Source organism: Phodopus roborovskii, unplaced genomic scaffold (genome assembly GCF_943737965.1).
Source record: "Phodopus roborovskii unplaced genomic scaffold, PHOROB, whole genome shotgun sequence".
NCBI classification, from domain to species: Eukaryota; Metazoa; Chordata; class Mammalia; order Rodentia; family Cricetidae; genus Phodopus; species Phodopus roborovskii.
In genome coordinates, this window is record NW_026126723.1 from 313,181 (window position 1) to 324,365 (window position 11,185).

Below are 11,185 nucleotides of genomic sequence, written 5' to 3' on the forward strand. Positions count from 1 at the left end.
ACAGCCTGGGAAAAGATTTTCACCAATCCTACATCCGACAAAGGGCTGATCTCCAAAATATACAAAGAACTGAAGAAACTAGTCAACTAAACACCACATAACTATGAAAATGTGGTATAGAACTGAATAGAGAACTCTAAATAGGGGGAATGATGAAATACACTTAAGAACATGTTCAATATCTTTGGCTGACAAGGAAATACAAATTAAAACAACTTTAAGATACCATCTTAATCCTGCCAGAATGGCTAAAATTAGAAACAACAATGGCAACTTATGCTTTGCAGGTGGATCTGTAAACTTGAAGAGCCATTTTAGAGATGAGCATGGCTGTTTCTCAGGATAAAGGGAATCAGTCTATCACAGAACCCATTAACCTATCTCTTATGCACTTACCCAAATGATCCACATCCATGGAACCAAGGCTTGTGCTCACACATATTCATTGCAATATTATTTATAATAGCAAGAATATGGAAGAAAAATAGATGCCCCTCAACTGAAGTACATATAACGGAGATGTGCCACATTTACACAATGGAACACTACTCTGTGGTGGGGGGGGGAAACAACACAGTGAAAAATTTCAGTAAAGACTGGAGACAGCATGTCTAGCTACTTAGGGTGATGGGAGGATTACACTGCAAATGTGTTCCCAGTACTGTTCCTAAAATCCACCAGCTACCTGAAACTGAAGGACCTGTTCCACATATAGGATCCTGAGGTGAATGTGATGGGAAATGCGATAGATAGGAAACGTAGAAGGTAGAAAAGATTTTTTTTTAAAAAGCTGGGATAGGGAGATATGTCCCATGAAAAGTTTATTAAGGAGAATAGACTCTTGAATACTATTTCCACAGAGGAAATGGAAGGAAAGGGGACACTTATATAAAGTCAGTATAAATCCATTCAATGGGAGAAACTCAGGAGAACACCACTAAAACAATGTAGTGCTAGGGAATACAGGATATCTCATGATCATTGCTGATTAAGCCCACAGTGGCCTTGGGACTGAGAACCATAGCTCTATGTAGTTTATATCTACATATCTGAAGCAACCTGTCCACAAGGCTTTGTTCCATACAATTACCAGCTCTCCCATGCAAATACCTGGTTTTTGACGAGGTTCTGTGTTTTATTGTCAATACACCATGCTCTTAGCAAAATCTTTCAAGGCCTAGGCCCCTGGTTATTACTATCTCTTCTAAGAATGTTTCTCATCCTTGCATGAGGACCTAAGTAAAAGCTTTGCTTTATCAGGCCACTCATACATCATTGGTTTACTTTTTAAAATCTGGTGTCCTATTTCCACAGTGGTAGAACTATGCTTTTCTGGAGAAGAAATCTGCAATTATATGATATAATACAATTTAAGGTTGCTTATGACACTGTAATATCTCTCTGAGCAGCTTGTTATGGGGCAGGTCTATGATAAGGGTAAGGGACTAGATGCTGTTGCAAAACAGGAGTAGCTTCTGTGTAATGGTTTGGAGTCAAATGTCTGGAAAATCATGGAGAACAAATGTGTATCTAGGATTCAAAATTCTAACAGGACTGGTCAGCATACACTTATCTTTGTGTGTTTTAGAGGCAGTACTACCTCAGTTAAGTTCTTCTTTGTGAGATATAATATCTTAAAAGCATTTGTAAATCGTTTGTATTACAAATTCTAATCTTGTAGATCACTGCTCAATAGTGAAGTTCTACCCTTACATCAGATGCTTTTTACAACCTGCAGAAAATTAAGAATACATGGATTTTACACATAAAATTAAATCACAAACTGCTGAACATATAAAAGCTACTTAACTAAAAGGCCTCTGGAAGTTTCTTCCCTTTCTTTCAGTGGATGCACCTGAAGTATGTACACGTTGAGTTAAAAATGTTTCCATACACATCTCCCTGCTCACAGTACTCAAAGCAGATACAGCCCACAGAATAGTTATTTGCTGGACTGTCTCTAGCTTCTGGGAATTTCAAGAACTACATGAGAACTCAGGGGACAGGTTGTCTTCTTGCAGCTTCCCACCCAGATCTAGGGAATATCCACCAAACTGAATCCATCACCTCACTATCTCCCACTACTGATCTGAGGACAGCAGCCCCTCACTCACCATGCTGTGGCTTTCCAGTTTGCCCTTCCTCAAAGCACATCACACAAAAACACTGGCTGCAGTTTCTCTTCAAATCCAGACCAGAAGGGCCCTGCACTTCTTCTGACAGGCAGGTCACAAAGGGGCCTGATTAGCTATTAAGGCCTGAGTGATAAAAGCACCTCTCAGGTGGTTGCAGAGTGCTTAAGGATAAATTGTAATCATTATTGATTGCCTTCTAGCACTAAGACTTTTCTACATCAGCAGTGATGTGCATTTCTATAGCAATTGTCCTATAGCTATCATTCTGTAGTATACAGGCATTTACCTTTCTTCCTCTTAGACACAGTGTTGCTAGCTAAAAAATACTTACTTAAATGGATTTAGTGATTCTTGGTGAAAAAGTTGGAAGGGAGCTCCAAATATTCGTTAACTACCAAAAAGATATTTAGGAATGCAAAATGTGTTATTTGTTATTTGGTTAAATACTGAGTTTAGTTGAAGTAAATTTGCTTTTTACCTGTTTGTTACAGGAACTTCAGATAATCAGGAAAGACAAGCAGGGACGACATCTCAAAAAAAGATAAATGATCTTTCTCCTGGCAGAATGCTGGATGATGGCTCCATGAATGTAGAATTTTATCCCTGAAATTCAGAGCAAACACTTGGCAAAGGCATAATGAGAAAAGTAGTCTTCATGGAAAATTGAATATTTACAGAGGAATATATCTTCAGTAAGCATATAAAACAAATAAAACAAAACAAAAACCAACTGCAGTAATCAAGGTTCTCTACATGAAAAGGAATGTAGGATGAATCTTTCCATATATGTAGAAATGGATTTATCATGATGTCTCACAAGCTGTGATATATTTAGTCCAACAATGGTTGCCTACCAATGGGAATGTGAAGAGTACTGTGTAGTGAGATAGTCCTTCTGTGGCACTGACCATGCCCATTGAGTGGTGGAGCCATGGGCAGAAGTGACCTGTGGAAAGAGGTTGGAGGGGGCCAAGAAAGGTTCTCTCTTTCTGGCGTGACTCGGACAGGAGAGGATCGGGTTGAATTTCCTGGTGTTCATCTGTCTAGGTTGTAAGTTATTTCGCCCTGAATAAACATCTATTCGACCTATTTGTTTATCCTGATCCTTATTTACCGCAATAGTACTGCAGTTTTGTAGTTTATCAGGATGCATGTGTCAGCTGGTCATTATATATCAAAAATCCAAAAAAGTAGCCTCTAATGGTAGAAAAGGAAGAAACTTGGTACTCATAGCTAGGGAAAGTAGCCAAAGAGGGAAAGCTTCCTCCTTCAATACCAGTTATACATGTAGGCTACCACGAGAAGGTTGATCTGATTTTTCCTTTATGTGACTTTGTTCTGATTTGTTTTTTGTTTTCAAAACAGGGTTTATCTGTGCAGGACTTAAACTCATTCTGTGGATTTGGCTGGCCTCAACCTAAGCAAAATCAGGCAGCCTCCTGTGTCCTGGGAATAAACATTTGCACTGACACCAAGCAGTTAAAGGTAGATCTCAAAATCTGTTTGCATACAAGGCTGTATGGATTTGGCACCCCTGGAATATATTCTGCCAGTCTGAAGTTTCTCAACTCCTAAATGGGAATCCATTCCAACTTGTCATGAGTTCAAAGTGCTCCAATAACTCCTATTGTCCTTAAGACATTATCTTTCCTGCTACAGGACACCTGTGCCTTGATGATGAATGTCTCCTATATAAATAACAATGATTTGGGAGTAGACAGGTCAACCACCCTGAAGTAAGGGAGGAAGTGAAGCAATGGGGTGCCTGAAGGCACATAGTATGTGCAATTATGGAGTGCCCTTAGCATTAGTGGAAGCAATTTCTGTTTTCCCTTTATACATATTAGTAGATGTCCCCTTCCATTGCCGCACCTTTGTTTGACTACTTAAGTTTGGTGTATGAATAAAATGGAGTTTTCAGTATTGACTGAATCTGCCTGCCTGACATCATATTATGTCTCTGTCTTCCTTTCATCAATGTACCTTGTCTTCCACTTGTCCACACTCACTGAATGAGGAATAGACATGGGACTGAGCTGCTGTTTCTGATTAGAGTCCTACAAACTCCAGTCCACAACACTTTGTTCCACACGTGCTGGAGAATTGAGTTTTACCTGAAAATTAAAAATGCTGCAACTCACTCAGGCAGCATGAGCAACCCCGTGGCATATGCCATTATTCCACAACATAGCTTATTGTGCTGTGGATATGAATATAAGTAATTATTACTTCAAATTCCATGCTTCTTCATGTCCTCACTATTTGCCCATGGGTGCTTCAACTTGAAGTACTGCCTTCAAAATGGATGATGCAAAGATGCTACATTTCACCAGAAAAAGAAACAGAACAAATTCTGTTGTAACCGTGTGTCTGTAATTGATTACAAGTTTTTAGACAATGACATTTGTGTGGAGATCATAAGTCAACTTTGTGGGGTCCACTTTTGGCCTACCACCACGGCAACTACAGACTCATAAAACTATCATTTTCCAGGGAGTAACATTGTAGAAAAAGTCTTGAGTCTTTCAAATGTAAATGTCTCTATGGAAGAAACATTCACTTCTTAAATGACCACCTTATAGCAGAAACAGGAACCGAGTATATGGAAGTGCTTTAGAGATGGGAAAAATTCCATATTTAGCTTTCTTATTTTGTTTTGCATATATTTGCATTCTAAGCCTATTATGAATCTTGATATAGATTATTTACTCTTTTCTTTTTTGTTTTTATAAGTGTTCAAACTGAATATATATGCTTTAAATTTTCATTAATTTTACTTTTGTATTTTTTCTCTTCTTTTTAAGAATATTATTACTGTGGCATCCTGTCTTAAATAGAAATCACATTATAGACTATTCTGTCCTAGAATATGAGAGATATCTGTCCACCTTGAATCCAGAGTGCTGGCATTGTAGTTTGGCTTGTCAACAGATGTTAGTTCATTAGCTTGGCTCACTTATGATGAATGCCTGAGCCTGGTTGTTAGGGTAGACAGACAACAGGCTCTGGTACTCACTCCAGTAACAGAAGATGGTGCTCATCACATGCAGGTTTTCCGCCTCAAAGTCCATTGTCTTCCAAATATGGGAAGTATTATTTTCCCTTTTCATTTACTCTTTTAAAACTCACAAATGACTTGGAAGGGTTCTACCTATTACTAGTAATGGAGACAGCCAGGTTCACAGATGTAAGAGGTTTTCTATACAGTTAAGTGTAATTCTTCATGTTATTCATCCCATCATTCTAATGTATCACTAAGTAAACTTGAAGCCATGAAGCCAGGCATGGTGGCAGAAGCCTTTACTAATGGTTCTTAGAGAGCAGAGGTAGGAATTTAAGGATTTCCTAGTCACCAAAGATGAAAGTGGTCCTTGGGGTATGGTGTTCATACCACAAAGTTAGTCTGTGACTGTTTCAGGACAATGTCCATAAACTTGCCCAAAGCTCTGGCTTTTCAGAGCCATGGCACCATCAAATGTTAGCTAATGTATTGACCCCACCTTATAACCTATTCTTACTTTTAATTAATTCTGTTAAAATAGAATCAAAGTTATTTTACCATATCCATCTCTGTTTCCTATCCCTCTCATGTCTGCACAAACCCCAAAGTCATTTAGGGCAGGGAAAATGCCCAACCCCATGTGTCTATCCATGGGCAATGGGCTCCTGAAGCCTTTCATCCATCAGGGATACATCCTGATTCCACTGCCAGAGGTCCCTTAGACTTACTAGGCCTTCTAAATGAAATGTACTTTTAGGGGTATTAGGTCAGTCAGACTGGGGTGCATGAGCTCTGCATTGTTTTGCTTAGGTGATTCTGTGGGTATCTCAAACCTGGTCTTGAACCCTGTACTTATCACTCCTCTGTCTCTGCAACTGGATTCCAGGAGTTCCACTTACTGCTTAGCTGTGGGTGTCTGCTTCTGTTTCTTTCAACTACTGTATGAAGGCTCTAGAATGTCCTATCAGGTAGATATCAATCTCATTATATGGAAGGGCATTTAAGGTAGTCTCTCCACTATTGCTTACATTTTTATTTGGGGAGATCCTTGTAGAACTCTGGACATTTTCATAGTGCCAGATTTCCCTTACCACCTATTATATCTCCATATAGTATGGTATCTCTTTTGGTATCTCTCCTCTATTCTTTCCAAAACTCAGTCTTCTTGATGCCTCTTGTTCAACTTTCCCATTCTCTTCACCCCTTTTCTTTCTCCTAACTCACCCTCCCCTCACGCAATGCTGCCAGTTTTCTCAGGAGATCTTGTCCCTTTCCACTACTATGGGGAAAAAACAGCAGGCTTTCAAGGGTGAAGTCTGAACTGAGGTGAATCCAGGGCTATCCCCCCCTTGACACCCTGAAGGTAGGGCTTGGAACATTGCTACCAAACACTGCCAGGACTCAAACATCCTCTCTCCAACTGCAGCTCAATATTAAGGCTGAAGCTTTGCACAAACTGCTTTGTCCATCTCTCAAGGAACAGTTGCTGATAGTCTACAGGATGGTGGCTAAGGGAAACCTTGTAAACCACACCTCCTGCTAAAAGGGATCCCACCAACTCCTGAATCCTTCCTCTCCATATCATCCCTGGGAAGAAGGAAGAAGCCATACTTAAACCAAGATATGCATAACTAGGGAGGCTGGGTTGTTGCTTGGGACCCTAATGCCTTCTGTATCTATACAAAGAGTTTAGAATGTTTGGTAGTCCTGGTCCAAACCTGCCCTCAAGTTCTGTGAATATTCTGCTCATTTACTCCTGTAACTCAGGATTTGGTAGCCAATCAGAGCTTCAAGCATAGACGCAAGTCATAGGGGAGGTTTCTTCCCAGTCTTATATGAGGCACCTTTGGTACAGAGTGTGAAACCAGAAGGTGGAGAAGCTTGGGTTGACGTCACTCTTGCTCCCATTATCTCTTTCCGCTCTCTTTCTCCCTCCTCATGCTGTCTTTCTTTCTCTCTCTTTCTCTCTCTCTCTCTCTCTCTCTCTCTCTCTCTCTCTCTCTCTCTTGAGTTGCAGATTATATCAGAAGGGCTAACCCGTTTGTCATTTATGTTGGGTGTAGTGAACTTAGTAAGTACCATGCTCCACAAAAAAAAAAAAATCTGATTATTGAAATTAAAGAAAAGTATGTTGGCTAAAATCTTCACCAAATTGTTTGCATGATTTTGATTTCCTCTTTCATGAGCTTTCCCCATCACGGCATATCAAGATGATAGAGAAACAATAGAGACAGGTTTAGAGATATGAAGGAGAAAAATTAAGGAACGTTCATTGCCAGGACCTATGTCAGGATTTTGACAAAATTCTGTAGTTCCTGCTACAAGAATGCTACAAAAGGCTAACATTCTTGGGAACAAGTGTGAACAAACAGAAATCCATGCACTGGCACTATATAATTAAAATTAAATCAAATCTTTAGCTAAACATATTTTAAGTTGTGAATACAAAATATTGTGAGCACTCATTCCTGTAACCCAGGTACTTAGGTATTTAAAGTCTTAACAGTTTCCTCCAATATGAATTGCGTTTTATAATACAAAGAAAATGTGTAGAATTGGAATTACAGAAATCAATCTTCCCAACGAGGCCTATTATATAGTTAAAATCATGAGTGAAAGAGCCTCCATTGCAGGGTCTCTGCTAAAGAGGCATCACGTGTAGAGTGCCAGGTCAGAACAACATCTGCCTGTCAGTGAAGAAGCATCCAGATAGCAGCCCAGTATTTGTCTTCCATGGCCAAACTTGGCTGGAGACATCTACTGGATTTTCGTGCCCTGGCCCTGGCCCTGGCCCTAGCCCTGACACTGGCTCTTGCCCTGGCACTGGCCCTGGCCGTTTTGGTCCTATGCAAATCTAAACACAACCAATAAACCATGGGATCAAGCTCCCCTAAAGGTCAGAGAATGGAGAGGAGATTATTTTATTTTCAAGAAAGAGAAAAGGTTCATGGTAGAGGCGATTTATTGTATTGGTTCCCATTCTAGGAATTAGAAAATTGAGGCATAGAAAACAGATTTTAAAAACTCATGATTGTACTTGAATGGCATAATGATGCTTTCATTTTCATGCTGATGTCACTAGAGGCATGTTGTAGCTTGAGAGAAGGGTAAATATGTAGAACTCAAAAGAAAGAACCTCCCTTTGTTTTTGGGAGAAACTCAATGAGGCTGTAAGGTTAGTTCATCTTTGGGTATGCTCCTTTTAGCATGTGGGAGGGGCACTAGAATGTGACAGAATGTTGGTTCATAAATGTTGCCTGGCAACCCTGCTTGCATTCTGTATCCTGGTATCGTGGGCCAAGGACCAGAGGGCAGCTTCAAGAAAGTGTTATCATGGGACATTACAGTCTCCCTAGATAACTATCTCCTAAAACTTTCAATGCCAGTATTTCATTCGCCTAACCAAGTCATAGCCAAATCTCTGGAAGTTTGCCTACAGTTTTACTGGTTACCAAATTCAAGATACCTAATTATCAGAGAACTTCTTCTGTGGAGAAACAGTTCCAAGGCTTCTGTTTATGAATTCTCTCTCTCCTAAGAAGTAATACTATGGAAAAAAGATAATAAGACTCACAATTATTCATCAAAAGGTGAGTTTGCCATTGTTAACTTCCTTCAGGATGGCGATAATACATTTGTTGCAGTAGACTTAGGGATTATTGGATTGGAGTCCTCTTTTGAGGCAGCCGCCGAACATGAAATATGTGGGATCTTCTAAAAACCCTGCATACACAATGACATTATAGCATTTAAACATTTTACGACTCTGCACTCCGTTGAAATAAGGGATGAACCTGGGAGTTTCCCACAATCATGTGGGAGTCAGTGAGAGTCACCTCTGTCGAGTATGGCAGACAATTTCATCCTCTGATTATGTTGTTATTTGATTATTAAAATAGGGCATTAGATAATCCATGATCACTGGATTCCACGCTGTGGGAAGGAATTATTATGGACCATCTAATATCAATTTTGTCATTAAAATATTTAAATTAATCACGACAGCATCGTTCACGAGGCTGGTTTGCAGCCACCTTAAGGAAGTGAATGATGTTACATTAAACATTGATTGATTATTTAACTATATAAAACAATGATTTTATCATCCATGACACCTGGAATCTGGTGCCACAGATCATCTAATTACATAGTTAAAGTATTTAAATAGACAACCCTTGTTAATACCCAAGATAATGTAAATATTTGTATAGTTATGTAAACCAAAAATCCTCCATTCCATGAAGAGACCTGTAAAGCTTCCTCTTGTGGAGATAATGTTCATTATCATCACATTTTATGATACATTGATTCAATTGAGGATGATGACATCCTTCATGACTGGAGTCTGGCCATGCCTCCCTGCCAGAAAAATGCTACATCACCTATTTATTGTGAAAGTTAGGTATTACTGACTTATTTAATTCTTTAAATTATGTAAACGACAGACAATGCCATCACCGATTACGATTAGGGTGCAAATATCTGTCAGGACAAGGTTAGGAAGCTGTAGACATGAGCAGATCATTTCCTGAATGATCTATGCATCTCCCAGAGTAAAAGGGATGCTGGATGATAGAGTCCAGAAGATTGCACGGGTCCCTTCAAGAAGTATAAGGATTTCACCAAAGCTGGCATGGTGGTTTGGGTTGTGACTACCTGATGTTCCTCCACATCTTCACATGGGTTGTGATCTGCCATGAGAAGATGAGAAGAAGTAGTGGCACTAGGAGGTTGGCACCATCACCGAGACCTGGCAAAAGGATGACAGCCCAGAACACGGAAGTACATCTCTCTCTCAGATATGATGGTTATGCCCCTGCTACAGCCATCTTTTCCCCTGATATCAACATCTTGGCTACTACTGTTAAGCCATGACTGGGCCCATTATCTCAGGTCCTGAGGCACCACAACAGACATTCAGGTGCTGGTGATGATGTCAAGACAACATAATTCATCATGCAAGACGATTAACTTATGGCATTTTAAAAATCCGTGATGACAGCATACATTTCCAAATCTGGCAAGTCTGCCCATGAATTGATGATACAAAAAAGGTCAAGGACTTACATATGTAAAGATGTAATTATTAAATTGTTTCATTATATAACCTGTGAACCCTGAAGTTTTGTGCCACCTTGTGTGACTCAAGTATGACAGACGATCTAACTATCTGATTATTTCATTATTCAAATCTGTCTTTTTCTACTCCAGGAAGAGTGGAGTCTGGATCTACCTTCTTGGTGTAAATTGTGTCTTGTGATTTCAATTTTCATTTATTTATTTATTTAAATCAATGTTGATATCAGTTTGTTATCTCTCTAGGTGTGAATTATGAAATATTATCTCTTTATTCATTCATTTTATTGTTGAAATCTATGATTAAGTACTCAAAGCCTCTTCAAACATTTAGGATTCATGTAAGAGAGAAAAGTTATGGACTTGGCAGCCTTTATTTTTTTAACTATAACATTGGCAGCTGCAACTAACCTGAACAGCTCTGTCTGAGGAGTCTCATATGTCTCATCTGGTTTTTGCAAATACCACACATGTGACACCCACTATGCTGAATACCATCTCTATATGGGCTCGTTTTTTTTTTTTTTGAGGAGTGTATCCTCCAAATTGAGCAAAATGATCCTTAAGGTAGCCAGAATATCCATGATCAGGTGATGGTACAGAAAAATCCCAGATGATTTCTCCTGAAGCCAATGGAGAAAACCTTGTTCCAGTGTGAGGGAATCCACAATGAAGCCAGTTAGGCATCTGATCTTCATTTTCCTCCCATAAACTTTTTTGTATTTTACCAAGTAATATGGCAATCTAGAAGGCAGTGGCTGATTTATTATCATAGTGTCATTAAAATTATAGTGCCCCAAAGTAGCAATTTGTAGTTGCCACGTAGGCTACTGTTTTTGACTCTTATCTGTAACATGCTTATTTTCAGGATTGTCAGTGAGGAAAATTCTATAGCTGACATGCAAAAAACCATCTGGTGGTATACCACCCAGTGTTATGCAGATTGGTAAAGAATCTGATCTACCCTTGTAAT